We start from the raw sequence: 17,832 nt of genomic DNA, 5'->3' as shown, positions 1-17,832 counted from the left end.
AGGGAGGGGGCTGGGGTGGGGGGGTAGTAAGGAATTTGCTGAGTCTGCAGCTGGGGGAGCCTGGTGATGGGATCACAGTCAGAAGCTGCGACACAGAGCTGAGGCTGGAGCCTAGACCTGGGCTGGGCTGTGCAGGCAGCGAGTCCTACCCCACCTTACCTACTCCCCCTGCCAAGTTTGTCTCCTGTGTCTCTTCTAAGTCTCTCTGCCATCACCCCTCCCCTGTGTCCCCAGACACCTTCCCAAGCTAAAGGTCTGTAACCTCTGGTGTCTGGGTCTCTCCGGACAGCCCAGTTTCCAAGGCCAAAGGATCGGGATGGTGGGAGTGCCTAGCTAAAAGCCTGGTCTGCGTTTCTAAATGTCCATATGTATCTTATCTGGCATTTTCTGGTTCTAGGACTTTAGCTAACGTCTGTGTCAAAGTTCTTTTTTTTTTTTTTTTAAGATTTTATTTATTTGAGAGAAAGAGAGAGCATGAGCAGGGGGAAGAGCAGAGGGAGAGGGAGAAGCAGGCTCCCCATGGAGCAGGGAGCCTCAATCCCAGGACCCTGAGAACATGACCTGAGCTGTAGGCAGACGCTTAGATGACTGAACCCCTCCAGGTGCCCCCAAAGTTCTTAGTTATAGGCTGTGGTCACTAACCCTGACTCAAAGAGAGAAATGATTGGTCACAGGATACTAAGTAGTCTCAGAATTACCCAGAAGGCTACAGAACCGGGCAGAACATGGGCTGCCCCAGGCCTAAATGAGTTGCCAAGGCCACTGTTGTCACCACTGGATGCTAGACGTTGCTTCTGGCTCTCTGCCACCACTGAACCTGGAAACTGCTGCTGCTACTACTGCTGCTGCTGCTGCCACTGCTCAGAGCATTCTCTGCTTCACTCACCATGAGCTCCAGATTTCGGTCCAGGGTCTGTGCTCCTGATCACCCAAACCCCGGTCACGGGCTCTCATCGTAGGTGGAAGGGACATTAGGAGAGAGAGAGCACCTGGTACTTTATGCATCCACAGATAGATGGATCCTTCCTCCCATCAAGGGGAGCATTTGGAAAGCTTCTAGCCCCAAGCTCTGTGTACTCAGGGATAAATCTGCTCTCCTCAAGGACAACAGGGAAATAAACCCAGAAGTCACAAGCTACCTAAGAACAGCCAGGCTTTACGTACTGTCAATCATGTCTCAACACAGCATAGAACAAAGGTAGGTTCCCCTCCAGTCTGTTTCCTCCCATTCTTCTGGCCACAGGCAGTCACCCCATCATTACCCCCTCACCTTGTCCAATGCCTCCTGTCTTGAGAGGGGGAGGCCTGTCATTTCCCCTCTGCAGTAACCCAACCTCTTAGCTACCTCTGCATTTGCGGGGCCCCTGTCTGCCTTCCCAGCCCCAGGTGAGACCTCGCCTCCAGCAGCCTCTTAGGAGACTCAGCTGACAAGCCTGGGATCTGCCCTCAGGCTACCGGGCCCTGGAATCTGCCTCCCAGCTGAGCACCATCAACCAGGACCAAAGCCAAGGTGGGAGGAGACTGGGAGTCAGAACAGGTTTTCCCGTCCCTGCAGGGAAATAACTTAGACATCTTGGCGCTCGTACATGTGTCAGATGGAGTTCTGGAGGCCAAATGAGCAGAGGGGGCCTGTTTCCTTTCCCCCTTGTGAAGACACTGGAGGAGTTGGGTGGGCGAGTCTCAAAACTGCCAGGAGGGTCTGCGGCCCCGAAAGGCCCTGATGCTGGACTACCTCTTCTTGTCTGTGTGCAGGGAGTAAGTAGTATCTAGGCCCCCAGCAGAGCTCCTCTTGTCTGACCCAAATTCCGCCTTTCCCCATACTCCAGCGTCACCACCTCTGCAAAGCCCTCTCCTGCCTCTCTCTACTTCCCCAAGGCTTTTCAAGTCCTGGGCAGTCTCTCTCCTTAAGGGCTCCTTCCCTCTATCCCATCAGGCAAGCCATTTACTGAACCTTCTTCCCCAAGACTCAAATCTGGTCTTCTCCCTCTTTCCTGATTTACAACCAGAACCTCTGGCAGTGGGACGAATCCTAGTTGAAAGCACATATGTAGTAGTGATAACTACTGTCTATTTGAACACGGTGGTGGCAGCAGCTGGCCTGGAAGGAGGTCACATCTGGGTGGATCAACAGAGGTGAAGGCAAGGCCTTGGGCTTCTGGCTGACCAGCTATCTAGCAGAGGCAGCCTGATTTATGGGTTATGGGCCTACTCCTCCTGGACCCGGAGATCTGGGAGGTGGGAATTTGGTGCTAAGGACTCAGGGACAGATGTTTGGGGACAGTAGCCAGTGATTGCTGAGAGCAGTGAACAGTAGTGTGGGGTAAGAGCAGAGCCTGAGCTCCCTGGTATGTAAAGCCCGGCTGTTATTAGGTGGCTTGTGATTTCTGCGTTTATTTCCCTGTCGTCCTTGAGGATAGCAGATTTATCCCTGAGTACACAGGGCTTAGGGCTAGAAGCTTTCCAAATGCTTACAGATAGGTTACAGACCTGAGATAAGTTTATCAAGTCTAAAATACAAAAAGAAACCAGCAAACACCTAAATACATATTTAAGTAAATGTACACAAAATATAATATTAGTCAATCAACTTCTTTGTCAAATTTCATATTCCTAAAATTTCATTACGTTGGAAAACAATTTGTGGGGTAGTTTTTCTCACTTCCTAGGATTTATCCTAAATATTCATGGATTCAATCAGTTTCTTGTAGGCAATTTTTAAAAAGGAAAATCCTTTCAAGAATCTTAACAGCTAAAAATAGAGCTACCCTATGACCCAGCAATTGCACTACTGGGTATTTACCCCAAAGATATAGATATAGTGAAACAACAGGACACCTGCACCCCAATGTTCATAGCAGCAATGTCCACAATAGCCAAGCTGTGGAAGGAGCCATGATGTCCTTCAACAGATGAATGGATAAAGAAGATGTGGGATACACACACACACACACACACACACACACACACACACTGGACTATTAGCCACCAGAAAAGATGAATACCTACGATTTACATTGACGTGGTTGGTACTGGAGAGTATTATCCTGAATGAAATAAGTCAATCAGAGAAAGACAGTTATCATATGGTTTCCCTCATATGTGGAATAGAAGAAATAGTGAAAGGGACCATAAGGGAAAGGAGAGAAACTGAATGGGGAAAATTAGAGAGGAAGACAAACCGTGAGAGACTCCTAACTCTGGGAAAAAACCAAAGGGTTGCAGAAGGAGAGGTGGGTGGGAGGATGGGGTAACTGGATGATGAGCACTAAGGAGGGCAGGTGATGGGATGAGTACTGGGTGTTATACTATATGTTGGCAAATTGAATTTAAATTTTTAAAAAAGATGTTCACAAGCATGATAAAAGATGAGGAATAAGACAGACATGGTACATTTTTCAAAAAAATCTTAACAGCAAACATTTTATGTTTTGTGCGGAACCTAAGTGTATTTTACTACACACAATATTGACAGGTTAAAAATATATATATATCTATTGACAGGTTACAAGGCCCCTGTAACCAGACGGGCTAGGTTTAGATTCTGGCTTTGCCACCTACCAGCTGTATGACCTAGAACAAATTATCTAACCTATCTCTGCAATAGTTCCCTCATCCATAAAACAGATAATGGTAAGATAGCACCTACTTCTGAGAAGAAAAGGTGGTGATGACGATGATGATGGTGGTGGTGGTGATGACAGCACCTTGTTACTATCAGCACAGCTTCGTGGGGTTGTTGTGGAGATTGACTTAATATTTGTAAAGCATTTGGAATAATTCCTAGGTAAGAAGGAAGCTCTTAAGAGTTTATTTGTTTAAATAAACAAATGTGGGAGAGCTGGGGATTCCTCAGTGTTTGCTTATGTCTTTAAGAATGTTCCATCCCAGGGGCACCTGGGTGGTTCAGCTGGTTGAGCATCTGACTCTTGATTTTGGCTCAGGTCACAATCTCAGGGTCATGAGATGGAAACCTGTGTCAGGCTCTGCGCTGGGTGTGGAGCCTGCTTGGGATTCTCTCTCTCCCTCTGCCCCTCCTAACCCCTCCCTGATCATGCTCTCTTGCTCTCAAAAGAAAGGAAGGAAGAAGGAAAGAAAGAGGGAAAGAAGGAAGGAGAGAAAGAAAAGAAAGTTCCATCTCAGTTTACCTGGGCTACTGAACCTAAAGAGAGTGTTGTGTGCAGCCTCAGGCCATGAAAGGAGCTATGTACACTCAAGAGGACATGACTGCCAAGTGGCCCTCAAGCTCGACCCAAGCTAGTTCTCTCTTTCTTGAGAGAACAGTGTGTTTTTGAGACCATCTGGCCTGGATATGTGCATCAACCCTGTCAAGGCTTCTATATAAACTTTTAAGATTCTGGAAGGCAGGTGCAGAGATCTACTCATCTTGCTGCAGCCCAAGACCAGCCCCACATGTAAGATTAACATGCTGATTAAACCTGCCACCTACCAATCTGGGGCGGCCATCTCATTCTTTGGTGTCTCCCTGCCCTTGTGTCCAGGAGCCAGTTTCAGATCTCACCTGGGAAACTCTTGAAGTTGCAAATCAAGAGACCTGCTGGGCTTGAGCAGCCTTAGGCTCTGCTGCCCCGCTCTACACCTGTTACCCACCCCATCCCTTCAGTGTCTCATGGTCTCTCACTTTCACATTTGTCTTTGTCTTCAGCTATAGGTCCAACTTCTCCATGATGCCATCCGGTATTGGGGATGGTGATGAGAAGTGGCAGTGCCCAGAAAGCTCAGTGGATGGCCATTCCTGGTAACGTCAGCCCCAGAAGGAAGGGAAGACTGTGTTGCCTATGATCACAAACCCTTCAGAAGAGCACGGGAAGTGTGCTCATTGGCAGCACAAACTATCTGTATTGGTTATGATGTTTCTGGCTGCAAGTTACAAAAGACTCCAACTCGGCTTGGACAATCAGAAAGCATATTATCTCACATCTCAATGAAACTAGAGGTAGGAATACTCACAGTTAGGAGGTCAATGGCCCGACAACATCATCGGGGAATCAGGTTTTTCCTGTATTCTCAGTCTGTTTCCTCAGACTCAGTGTTTTAGCTTTTCCCCTTAAGGTTGCAGGATGGCAGTAGCAGTTTCAGACGTGGCATCCAGGCACAAACATGTTTCAGGGGAAAATGAGCACATCTCTCCTGGTGGGTCTGCCTTAGTCATAAGGGAATCTTTCCCTACTGTCCCCAGAAGACAGCCCATCATCTGTGTTCAGATTCGTATCCCATGATGAAACTAACAAGGGGGATGGGACCACCATGATTGACTACCTCTGGGACTGGACTGGAGCCAGCCTCACCTGAAGCGCCTAGCTATCTGAAACAGGGTGGAACCCTAAATACCATTTAAGGTCAGTTAGGAAGGAGGAAAAACTTAGAAGCACCATTGTGTAGGAAGTCAACAGTACTGGCGAAACCATTTATGAACGCCAACTTGGGGAGTTTGGAAAACCAAAGATTACTCTAGAGGGCCAATCTCTTGGAGGTGGGGGGTTGTTCATTACTAATAATGCAATTTGTTGCCTCTGATTTTTACCACAAATTCCTCCCTCCTCCACCACACATACACACAAGAAGCAAGAAGAAACACCTAAACTCTAGTAAAGGACCTGACATAGGGGCCCCTGGGTGGCTCAGTGGTTGAGCGTCTGCCTTCGGCTCAGGGTGTGATCCCGCGGTCCTGGGATAGAGTCCCACATTGGAATCCCCACAGGGAGCTTGCTTCTCCCTTTGCCTGTGTGTCTGCCTCTCTGTGTCTCTCATGAATAAATAAATAAAATCCTTAAAAAAAAAAAGGACCTGTCATAATGGCTGGCATGTTGTGGGCATCAAGATAGCAGCTATAAATACATGCATATCTCTCTTTCTCCCAGTCCAAATGACCACACCTATACCCGAACTGATCTCCCTGCCTCCACCTGGCCCCAGCAATCCATTCTCTTCACTGCAGCAGTGATTTTTTTCAAAATTCAGATCTCATCTACCCACAAAGCCTCCCCACTGCCCTCAGGAGTACAAGGCCCTTTATCCTTTCCATCCAGCCTGAAAACCTTATCTTCAGAGCTCTCTCTCTGACCCTCAGCTTCAGCATGGCTACACAGGCGTGGCATGGTTACAAATTGGGTATAACATCATACCAAGAAATTCTGAGGAGCCACTAGATGAGCTTCAGCAGCATTTTCTAATTTACAACAACAACAACCACAGCCACAACAAAAGCTAAATAGAATAGGAACAGAAGGATGCTTCTTAAATTTAATAAAGGCCATTTCTTTTAAAAAGGCAAATATTCTAAAGAGAAAATATTTAAATTTACCTTATTAGAAAGAGTAAGCAGGGATACCCATTAGCAGTATTATAACTCAACAATTTCTAGAGGTTATAACAAGTGCAAAAAGGAAAATATATATTGATAAGACTGAATACCTGGAAAACACCAGAGGTTCTAGTATAAAAAAGTTATCAGACTTAAAAAATATTGGTAAGGTGGCTAGATACAAGATATATAAATGTAAAGCAGTAGATTTAAGTTGTTTTTTCTACCAATAGGGTAGCTATATTTCCTTCCCATTATAAAATATCTAAAAAATACTGAATAAAAAAAGAAATATTTCTTTTAGTTTAGTGGCTTAGCTAGAAAAAAAATAAGAGAGACCCTTAGATTTGAAGCATACATTCAGAGAGGTAAGCAAAGGCTAAAGCAGATAGCCTGAACACCTGACTATAGCAATATAGAGTTTCAACTTGAATTCCCAAGTGGGTGACAGGTGACAAAGCCTTGGGTTCACCCAGGTAGGGAGTAAGACCATAATAGCAGCCTCAAGAAAGACCATAAAGAAGGTAAGATGAGGGGGGCACCTGGGAGGCTCAATGGTTGAGCATCTGCCTTCGGCCCAGGTCGTGATCCCAGGGTCCTGGGATCGAGTCCCACATTGGGCACCCTGCAGTGAGCCTGCTTCTCCCTCTGCCTGTGTCTCTGCCTTTCTCTCTCTCATGAATAAATAAATAGAATCTAAAAAAAAAAAGAAGATGAGATGGAAGCTGGTCCATCCTGGCCTCAGTTCTGGGGTAGAGAAGAACTTACAAAAACTCATAACCACAAGCCTGCCTTAAGCAGGAGTAGGGCACAAATATGCACCACATTTGAGGTCCCATAATTTTTTCCAGCTGAGCACTTTATTTAAAGTACTCCCAAGTCATTAGGATCTCAGGCACCTGGCTGAGGCAAACACAAATCCTCTCTGGAGGAATACACCACCAGACCAAACCTGAAAGAATTTTGGGAGACAAAGTTCCAAAAACTAAGAGCTTATATAGTGGAGGGGGAGAACCCTCGTAAAACACATAAGATAATGAGGCATCAGGAATGCGAGCAGAGGGGATCCCTGCGTGGTGCAGTGGTTTGGCGCCTGCCTTTGGCCCAGGGCGCAATCCTGAAAACCCGGGATGGAGTCCCACGTCGGGCTCCCTGCACGGAGCCTGCTTCTCCCTCTGCCTGTGTCTTTGCCTCTCTCTCTCTCTCTCTGTGACTATCATAAATAAATAAAAATTTAAAAAAAACATTTAAAAAAAAGGAATGCGAGCAAGAATAGCAAACTTCAAAATCAGAGCCATCTATTTAGATGTTGCAATTATTGGGAAAATACAAAATAAATATATCGGTTTGAATAAATAGAAGATCATTTTAAAATATGAGTAAGGGGGTGCCTGGGTTGGTTAAGTGTCTGACTCTTGATTTTGGCTCCGGTCATGATCTCAGGGTCATGGGATCCAGCCCCCCTCTCCCCGTCAGGCTCCACATTCAGTGGGGGATCTGCTTGGGATTCTCTCTTTCCAACTCCCTCTGCCCCTCTCTCAGCTCTCTCCCTTTCTCTCATAAACAAACAAATAAATAAATCGTCTTTAAAATATGAATAAGAAAAAGGAAACTCAAAATTACTGGGAAGATTTCCAGCAGAGAGCACCCACAGCTGCCGCTGGCATTCTGAACACAACAGAGTGGGGGGGAGACCTGAGCTGGTGCCCTGCAAGGGTGCTGGGCTGGTGGGGCTGCATGGGGCAACCGCATCTCAGCGTGTTGCCGCGGAGACGGCTATGGTGGGTGCCTTCCACTCAGAGGAGTAGGGTAGATGAGTTGAGTCCCCTCAGATTCCCAACAGGAGATGAGGAGTTTGATTCCTTGCCTACCTTACCGTAATCCTACAAAATGCACAACCTACAAAATGCACAATTTAGACATGACTATGTTGACACGAGCAGCCCCCAAGGGCCAGGCAAGGAAATGGGGTGATTCTCAAAGCAGGAAGAGCCAGAGGACGTGTAACCCAATCCTTCTTTGACTTTAATGAATGTGGTGGAGAAAATCTTGCCTTTAAGAAAGGAGACATCCTGAGAATACAGGAAAAAAACCCTCAAGAGCGGAGGTGAAATGAGGACAGCGATGGGAGGAAGGCGTTAGTCCCAGTCCCTTATGTTGAGAAGTATAGACAGTGCCTCCATCTCGGGACTGGCTCTGATTGGTGGTCAGTGAACTGGGAAAGGTCTCAGGATCAACAGGAGTGGTCAGGTGGCCCAGAGTGGACTCCAAATGAGGCAACTTCCCACTTACTCCTGTCCCACTGCTGGATCAACAGAACCCAGGGAGGACTTCAGCAGAGCACAGCTGGACCCAAGTTTTGCTGCCTGAAATCAAGGTGCTCCCTCCGATACCCGTAGGGGAGACTCCATCCTTGCCTCTTCCTGGCTTCTGGTGGTTTGCGAGCAGTCCGTGGCCTGCTACCTGGGTGACCACGTGGCTTTCTCCCTGTGTGCCTGCATCTCTTCTCTCCCTACGTGGACCACAGTCCTACTGGGTTAAAGATCCACCTTCCACCTTCGTCTACTGTGACCTCATCTTAGCTACTGACACCTGCAACCATTCTATTTCCATATAAGGTCACCGTCACAGGTACTGGGGTTAGGATATTAACATATCTTTCTGGAGGACCCAATTCAACCCTCAGCAGGTCGTGTGAGACACCCTTGTATATCAAATGGTCTTTTTGCATTACCTAAACCGAGAGATTTTCTGTAGCTTATAACCAGAGTCCTTCTAATGTAAGATCCTAATAGGGGTTCAAACTAGTCCAAAGAAGCAAGTGTCACACTAATTGCACGATTCCTTCCTGAGTTTCATCCTCTCCTCACCTATGACACCTAGTTTCCAGAAGCAACTTAGAAACGCTTACTTACGTCATCCCTCAAGAGCAGTTTTATCTCTTTTGAACCAAAGTCCTTTATCAGAGGAGGGTCTTGTATGTATAACTCTGAATACAGAGGCTTTGTTTGCAAAATTAGAGAGCCAGCATGGGCAATTTCTTCAAATTAAGGAATAGTCTTTTTTTTTCTTTAAGACTTTATTTATTTTTTCATGAGAGACACAGAGAGAGAGGCAGAGACACAGACAGAGGGAAAAGCAGGCTCCTTCCATCCTGCGGGAAGCCCGATGCAGGACTCGATCCCTGGACCCCAGGATCCCAGGATCACGCCCTGAGCCGAAGGCAGATGCTCAACCACTGAGCCACCCAGGTGCCCCAAGATTTCTGCATCCACCCACAGGATTGGGGGCCAGGAGAAAGCAGTGTAATGGGTGTGAACACCTCAGCAGACCCCAGCAAAGCCTCACGCCAACAAGATAGGCCCCCTGGACAAGCAGGGGAGAAGAGGGGAGGGAGACATCCCAGGGTTCACCACGCCAGGAAAGGACGGAAGGTCCACCCATGAGTGACTGGGCTGTCAGAACTGACAAGGTGAATCTCCCAGGTCAGTGTCAGGGCCGCTTACAGAGAACAGGTCAAATCTGTTGTGGGTGTTGGATGGCTCCTTGGGGCGCCCCCTCCTGGGCCCTGAAGGCTGTGGGGGCAGGAGGGGCCAGGCAGGCATGAGGGCAGGTGGGCCGCTCCCCCCACCCCACTCCACCCCCGATTGGATGAGGACTGCAAGTGGCTGCCACTGGGCACTGACCTCAGGGCCTGCTTCCTCTCCTTTCCTCCTGTTCCCAGCTCCCTGACTTCCTCCTTTGTTTCCTGGGGAGAAGGAGCAGGACTGCAAGGGGCCAGAGGTGCCTCCTGTCCCCCCCAAGGCCCCTGCCCCTTCTGCACTTCCTGCCCTGAACTCCCCGGAGTGTTGATGTCTCCAGGTTTTGTTGACCTTGGGTCCAGGGGAACCTGTTCATCTTTCCCTCGCCAACGCAAGAGATTGTGACAGGACGGCAGGGCTCGTCGTGGCTGTAGTACCTGGTCCAGGGCTCTGCCTGGCATGGCCACCTGCCCCCCTGGACGAGGTCCACCTGAATCAGGCGGTGTCGGTTGTGTCTTGTGTCGCCCGCACCTCCGCAGAATCGCAGGCACTGCAGGAACTCACCCCCATCACAGCCGGTCACCTGTGCACTGGTTGTACTGACGCTTCACAAAGAGAAGGGTGCCTATCAGGAACCTGATGCCACCAGGTGACGGGGTTGGGGGTGGGCACGGGTCCAGCCCCCCGGAGCCAGTGCCACTGCCCCTGCTTGGGCTTTTCCTCCACGGGCTCACTAGCAAGTGCTACCAGTTCTTGGAGTTGAGTAGCAAGCGCTAGTAACACAGCCTGGAGCCCACATCCAGCAAGACCTCGGCTGCAGTGCTCTGTGACCTCTGGCCAGTGGGTTAGCCTCTCTGAGCCTGGGCTTCCTCTCCTCAGACGTGGGAATGATCATACTAGAACGTACACACATTCTGTCTTGTCTCTGGCCAGATTGCCTTCTGCATCTCCTCCTTCCTCCTGTCTTTGAAATCCACTCATCTTGCAGGGCACCTGGGTGGCTCAGCCTTCATCTCAGGGTTATGAGCTCGACCCCAGGGTGTAGGGCTCTACCTGGTTCTCAGGATTATGAGCTCGACCCCAGGGTGTAGGGCTCTACCTGGTTCTCAGGGTCATGAGCTCGACCCCAGGGTATAGGGCTCTACCCTCAGCAGGGCAGTCTCCGCTAGAGATTCTCTCTCCATCTGCCCCTCGCCCCCCAAATAAATAAATAAATCTTTAAAAAATAAATAAAATCTGCTCATCTTTTGAATATCACTTAAACATCGAGTCCTCAAGGTAGGCTACCCGGAAATGCCTGTCCCCCACCCCGCCCTGTTATAAATGCATCTATAATTCTGTGAAGCTGTTGTCATGCCGACTTCTTTTTCTCCTTGGTTTTCTTGAGATAGAAGGTCATGGTGATAGAATTCTAGATGCTGAGCCAGCTCTGTATATGCAGAATAAATGCTACTCGTCACGCACTCTGCAGTGTTCTTTAGATGCACCGGTGGTTTCTAGTCGCCAGAATTTTAGCTAGAATTTTTGCTCTTTTGCTTATTTATGTAATCAGACTGCAGTCTCTCTCTCTGAACTTTTCCAAGCTTTGCTACTGAGGAAACACTAGTTTAATAAAATAAGCTAGCGAGGGGTGCCTGGCTGGCTCAGTCAGTAGAGCACCTGACTCCATCTCAGGGTCATGGGTTCAAGCCCTACACTGGGCATGGCATGTACTTTCAAAAGAAAAGAAAAAAAGAAAGAGGCTCGGGGGGCTCTGTTGGTGAAGTGTCTGCCTTCGGCTCAGGTCATGATCCTAGGGTCCTGGGATCGAGCCCCGCATCGGGCTCCCTGCTCAGCGGGGAGCCTGCTTCTCCCTCTCCCTCTGCTCGGCCCCCCTGCTTATTCTCACTCTCCTAAATAAATGAAATCTTTTTAAAAACAGAAAAAATTAGCTAGTGAGATGTCAAATCTCTTTCTACAGCCTAGAATGGCTTAACTCACATTGGAATTACCTAGTTATTTTTAAGATCAATAAAACTCAGCTGTACAAACAGATCACCTCCTGGATCAAGTGCATTTTTCTTTTGTTTGTTTTTTTATGATAGTCACACACACAGAGAGAGAGAGGCAGATACACAGGCAGAGGGAGAAGCAGGCTCCATATACTGGGAGCCTGACGTGGGATTCAATCCCGGGTCTCCAGGATCACGCCCTGGGCCAAAGGCAGGCACCAAACCACTGCGCCACCCAGGGATCCCTTTTGTTGGTTTTAAATTAGTAACACATGCACATGACACCAAGTTAAAGACAGAGAAGCACACCATGAAAATGTCCCCTTCCTTTTCTTCCCTAGCCACTCAATCTTCCCTGGAAGCCAAAGGATCATCATTTCATGTGTTTTCTTCCTGAGAGGCTCCATACATTGACAAATGTATTTATTTATTTTTTATCCAAAGAGTAGCAAACCTCGTACACTGTTCTATATCTTGATTTTCCCACTTCAGGGCATAACCTTGGAAATCTTTGCTTGTCGAGCTGGTTCCTTCTTTCTCATGGGCATGACATTCCACTGCTGTGCCGTCATTTGGGGAGCATGTAGATTGTCAACTAGTTGTCCGTGCGATAGTGTCTGTGGGATAAACGAACAGTGGAATTGTTTGCACTTCTGATATTAACTGGTTTTGTCAAATTGCCTTCCAGAGGAGCTGTAGCAAAGGATGCTCCCACCAGCCATGCACGCAGGGGCCCATTCCCCAAGTCCCTAACCACATGGTGAGTTTAAAAAAACCTTTTGAGAGGCCTGGGAGGCTCAGTCAGTTAAGCATCTGCCTTTGGCTCAGGTCATGATCCCAGGGTCCTGGCATCGAACCCCACATCAAGCTCCTTGCTCAGTGGTGTGTCTGCTTCTCTCTCTCCCTCTGCCTGTCTCCTTTTCCTTGTGCTCTCTCTCACTCTCTCTCTCTCAAATAAATTTTAAATTCTTAAAAAAAAAAAACCCTTTTGTTCTTTGACAGCCTGATAGATTAAATATTGTTTTATGGTCACTTTAATTTGTATTTCTCCTATTATAAGTGAGGATGAGCATCTTTCTATGTGTTTAAGAGCCATTTGCGGGATCCCTGGGTGGCGCAGCAGTTTGGCGCCTGCCTTTAGCCCAGGGCGCGATCCTGGAGACCCGGGATTGAATCCCATGTCGGGCTCCCGGTGCATGGAGCCTGCTTCTCCCTCTGCCTATGTCTCTGCCTCTCTCTCTCTGTGACTATCATAAATAAGAATTAAAAAAAAAAGAGCCATTTGCATTTTAGGGGAACCTGGGTGGCTCAGCGGTTAAGCATCTGCCTTGGCTCAGGGCGTGACCCCGGGGCCCTGGGATCCAGTCCTGCATCAGGCTCCCCACAGAGAGCCTGCTTCTCCTTCTGCCTGCGTCTCTGCCTCCTTCTCTGTGTCTCTCATAAATAAATAAGTAAAATCTTTTTTTAAAGATCCATTTGCATTTTCAATATCAGCTGTTTGCATGTTTTGTCCATTTTTTGACTGTATTGACTTTTTATTGTTTATTTGCAAGAGCCGGTAATACCTTGCTGCCTTCTGTGTTGCCAACGTTCTCTCTCTGTTTTTTCTTTTTTTTTTTTTTTTAGATTCTTATTTATTTATTCACAAGAAACACAGAGAGAGACAGGCAGAGGGAGAAGCAGGCTCCCTGAGAGGGAGCCCGATGTGGGGCTCGATCCCAGGACCCCGGGATCACACCCTGAGCGGAAGGCAGACGCTCACCCGCTGAGCCCCCGGGCTGCCCACTCTGTCCTGCTTTTTAAAAGGCTCCTCACTCTGAGATTGTAGGAGAATTACTCCCTGTTTTCTTGTTCTATTATTTCAATTTTTACATTTTACTCTCGAGTCACCTAGAATTCATTCACTTTGACTGAAATAAAGCTCTGATTTTAATTTTCTACATGCCCATCCATTTGCTAACACATTATTCATTGAATACTCATTCCTCCATAGAATAAACTATGCTTTTATCATATTCTAAATTCCTTTATGTATTTGGGCTTTCTGTTCGGTGCTTTTGAACTATTCATGTGCCAGTTCCACACTATTTTAACTATCATGGCTTTTTTTTTTAATCCAGTAGGAATAATCTACCCACATTATTTTCTTTTTCTAGAACTTGCCTAGATATTCTCGCTTCAAAGTAAACTTCATATGATCTGTAGAATTAGCTTATCTGTTTCTAAATATATCCTACTCTAATTATCTATACATGATCATGATTATCTATATACGATAAGTCTGTGCAGACTTTCTAGCCTCTCGGACAACTTTAGTAGATTCATCTGTTGCTAGATGGCCATCCATCTCCTCCGGCTTTTAAATTTTATTTTCCTCGGGGTCCCTGGGTGGCTCTGCTGTTGAGCGACTGTCTTTGGCTCGGGGCATGACCCTGGGGTCCTGGGATCGAGTCCCAACATCAGGCTCTCCGCAGGGAGCCTGCTTCTCCCTCTGCCTGTGTCTCTGCCTCTGTCATGAATAAATAAAATCTTTTTAAAAAATAAATTTTGTTTTCCTCGAGCTGCAAATAACCTTTATAATTCTTCCGTATGTATAACCTGCTCATCACACAGGTTGCACGTGCTATGGAACAATCAAGACACAGCTTTCTTTGTCTCCCTCCATTACAAAAGTCCAAAACCAGACTTATTTGAGTCCTGCTTTCCCACACCCCTTGAGAGCGTCTTGGGGTGTGTACAACTAAGTGATTGTTTGAGTTTCCCACACGGGCTCATTCTCAGCTGTGAAATGCCTGGGGCAGGGTGAACCCAAACCTCGTCACTAAAGCATTGGGAGCATCCCCTGCCCCAGGTTTGCCTCGCTGGGCCCTGAGAGGCTGCGCTGGCTAAGAAGGCCATCCCGTCCCTCTTCTTCCTCAGTCTCTTCCTATCACCTCACTGTGCTTCTCTTTGCTCCTCCAGGGTTGAAGGAGATGGACTCACTGTCGTGTGTGGCTGGTGCTGTTGTGCGAGGCAGGTATCCAAACCCTGGCTCTTCCATGGAGTCTGCTGCTGGTGCCTCTGAGACCCCATGGGCCGCGCCTCCCCCCAGCTCTGTCCAGAGCATAGCTGAGCACCTTCCTGCCTCAGCCCGCCAGGCACTCATCTCTTTATGGTCAGCCCTGCGGGGTCACTCCTAGATGTCTCAGGCCTGAGCAGGAGCCTGTAAACCGACTCCTAACCCTTGAGATTTTGGAGGCGCTGCTGCCAGGGCTGATGCCCCACCACTGTGGAAGCTCCCTTGTTCCACGCAGTCCTCCAGCCTTTGCAGGTTCTCTGACATCCCTGCCCCCGCACCCCCATACAACCAAGTGCAGCCTGACCAACTGATGCACGGGGCAGCTCCAGCCCCGGCTCTTTGCCTTCAGACTGTTCCTGCCAAGAAAGGCATACTGGCTTTAAAGTTTCAAAGGCCACATCCAGAGTCTTCTCTTAAGCTCTCTGGTGTCCCACTCAGATGGCAGCTCAGTCCCTGTGATTTGGCCACCAGCCAGCCAGAGGGCAAGATACCCACCAAGGAGAAAAAATAAAAGCCAATCCTAATAGGTGAATACTGCATGATTCCATTTGGGTAACATTCGCAACATGACAAAATTATAGTGACAAGAACGGACCCATTGCCACCAGAGGCAGAGTTGTCGGGGAGTATGACTCAGTTGCTCCAGCAGAGCTATATCCTGCTTGGGATCATGGCTACTTTAGTCCATACATGTGATGACACTTCTAGAACTATACGCCAAAACAAACAGATAAAAGAATGCATTTAAAACTGGTGAAACCCCCATAAAGGCCTGCTGTTTCGTTAATAGTATTGTACCCGTGTCAATATTCTGGGTTGTTTTTTTTTTAAGATTTTATTTATTTATTCATGAGAGACAGAGAGAGAAGCAGAGACACAGGCAGCGGGAGAAGCAGGCTCCATGCGGGGAGCCCGATGAGGGACTTGATCCCAGGACCCCGGGGTCACTCCCTGAACCAAAAGCAGACACTCAACCACTGAGCCACCCAGGCACCCCAGTATTCTGGCTTTGATAATTAAACTACAGCCCTATAAGATGTTGCCATCGGGGAAGGGGAAGGGGGTACAAGGGAACTCTTTGTACTATTTTTGCAACTCTTTTTCTAAAGGTTTTATCTACTTATTTGAGAGAGAGAGAGAAAGAGAATGCACCCGCATGCTCACAAGCGGGAGGGGGAGCAGGAGGAGAAGCAGACTGCTCGCTGAGCCGGGAGCTGGATGTGGGGCTCCATCCCTGGACCGCAGGATCATGACCTGAGCTGAAGGCAGATGCTTCAGCTGAAAGCAGGGCACCAGCTGAGCCACCCAGGTGCCCTATTTTTGCAACTTCTATGTGAGTCTAAAAGTCTTTCAAAATAAAACTTTAATTAAAAAAAGAGAACCCGGGATCCCTGGGTGGCGCAGCGGTTTAGCGCCTGCCTTTGGCCCGGGGTGCAATCCTGGAGACCCGGATCGAATCCCACGTTGGGCTCCCGGTGCATGGAGCCTGCTTCTCCCTCTGCCTGTGTCTCTGCCTCTCTCTCTCTCTGGGTGTGACTATCATGAATAAATAAAAATTAAAAAAAAAACTTAAAAAGAAAAAAAAAGAGAACCCTACTGGAGTTCGAACTGGAATGGCATCAAATTATTGGGAGAACTGATATTTTTATCAAATTAAGTCTACCCACTCGATGGCAGGTTTGATTGCCCTTGGGTTTAGATCTTCCTCTCTGTCCTTCATTCAAGTCTCACACTTTTCTTTAATACGTCCCATGCCTGTATTTCGGTTTTTGAAACTATTATGGGCAAAATATAGCCCCATTTTCATTTTAATAGATCCATGTCATGTGACTGCTTTATTCCTACATTTGTTCTTTTCTTCTTCTTGAAGACCATCACCAGAGCACCTGGGTGGCTCAGTGGTTGACCAGCAGCCTTTGGCTCAGGTCGTGATCCCTGGGTCCTGGGATCAAGTCCCACATCGGGCTCCCCGCAGGGAGCCTGCTTCTCCCTCTGCCCCCCTCTCTCTCTGTGTCTCATGAATAAATAAATAAAATCTTTAAAAAAAAAAAAGACCACCACCCAAATTTGTACCTCCACTACATCAATCAGAGCCTCCACCTTCAAAATATTCATTCCCGGCTCTTCCCTTTGCATTCTAAGTTCTTCCCTCATGTTCACACTGCATATCTTAGCTGCACTTTATGTTGATAATATTTTAAGCTACTTTTATTTTTTTTTAATTTTTTTTTTATTTTATTTATGATAGTCACAGAGAGAGAGAGAGAGAGAGAGAGGCAGAGACACAGGCAGAGGGAGAAGCAGGCTCCATGCACCGGGAGCCCGACGTGGGATTCGATCCCGGGTCTCCAGGATCGCGCCCTGGGCCAAAGGCAGGTGCCAAACCGCTGCGCCACCCAGGGATCTCCTTAAGCTACTTTTATAGCTTCAATTTTCTCTATGGTTTCTTCCTTTCTTTAGACGTGTTCGTTCTCTCTCTCTCTAAGATTTTAACTAATCTTTATACCCAACGTAGGGTTTATTTTTTTAAAAAAAAGATTTTATTTATTGATTCATGAGAGATACACACAGAGGGAGAGAAGCAGAGACACAGGCAGAGGGAGAAGCAGGCGCCATGCAGGGAGCCCGATGTGGGACTCGATCCCGGGTCTCCAGGATCACGCCCTGGGCTGAAGGCGGTGCTAAACTGCTGAGCCACCCAGGCTGCCCCCAACGTAAGGTTTAAACTCACAACCCGTGGACCAAGAGATGAGGGTTCCACTGACTGATCAGACAGACACCCCTCCAAGTGTCCAAAAAGGACTGCAGTATCTTTTCCTCTTTGCCATGTTCTTTTGTGTCATCCAGCTCTTATTTTATCTTTCTTGAGGAATAACTATACAGGTTGGTTTTCCTGAAGTAAGTCTTCTTTCAAATATAACTTGTACCTCTAGTTCTGTA

Source organism: Nyctereutes procyonoides, unplaced genomic scaffold (genome assembly GCF_905146905.1).
Source record: "Nyctereutes procyonoides isolate TBG_1078 unplaced genomic scaffold, NYPRO_anot_genome, whole genome shotgun sequence".
In the NCBI taxonomy this organism is placed as follows: Eukaryota; Metazoa; Chordata; class Mammalia; order Carnivora; family Canidae; genus Nyctereutes; species Nyctereutes procyonoides.
The sequence above is the reverse complement of the archived record's forward strand: the minus strand, read 5'-3'. Positions refer to the sequence as shown.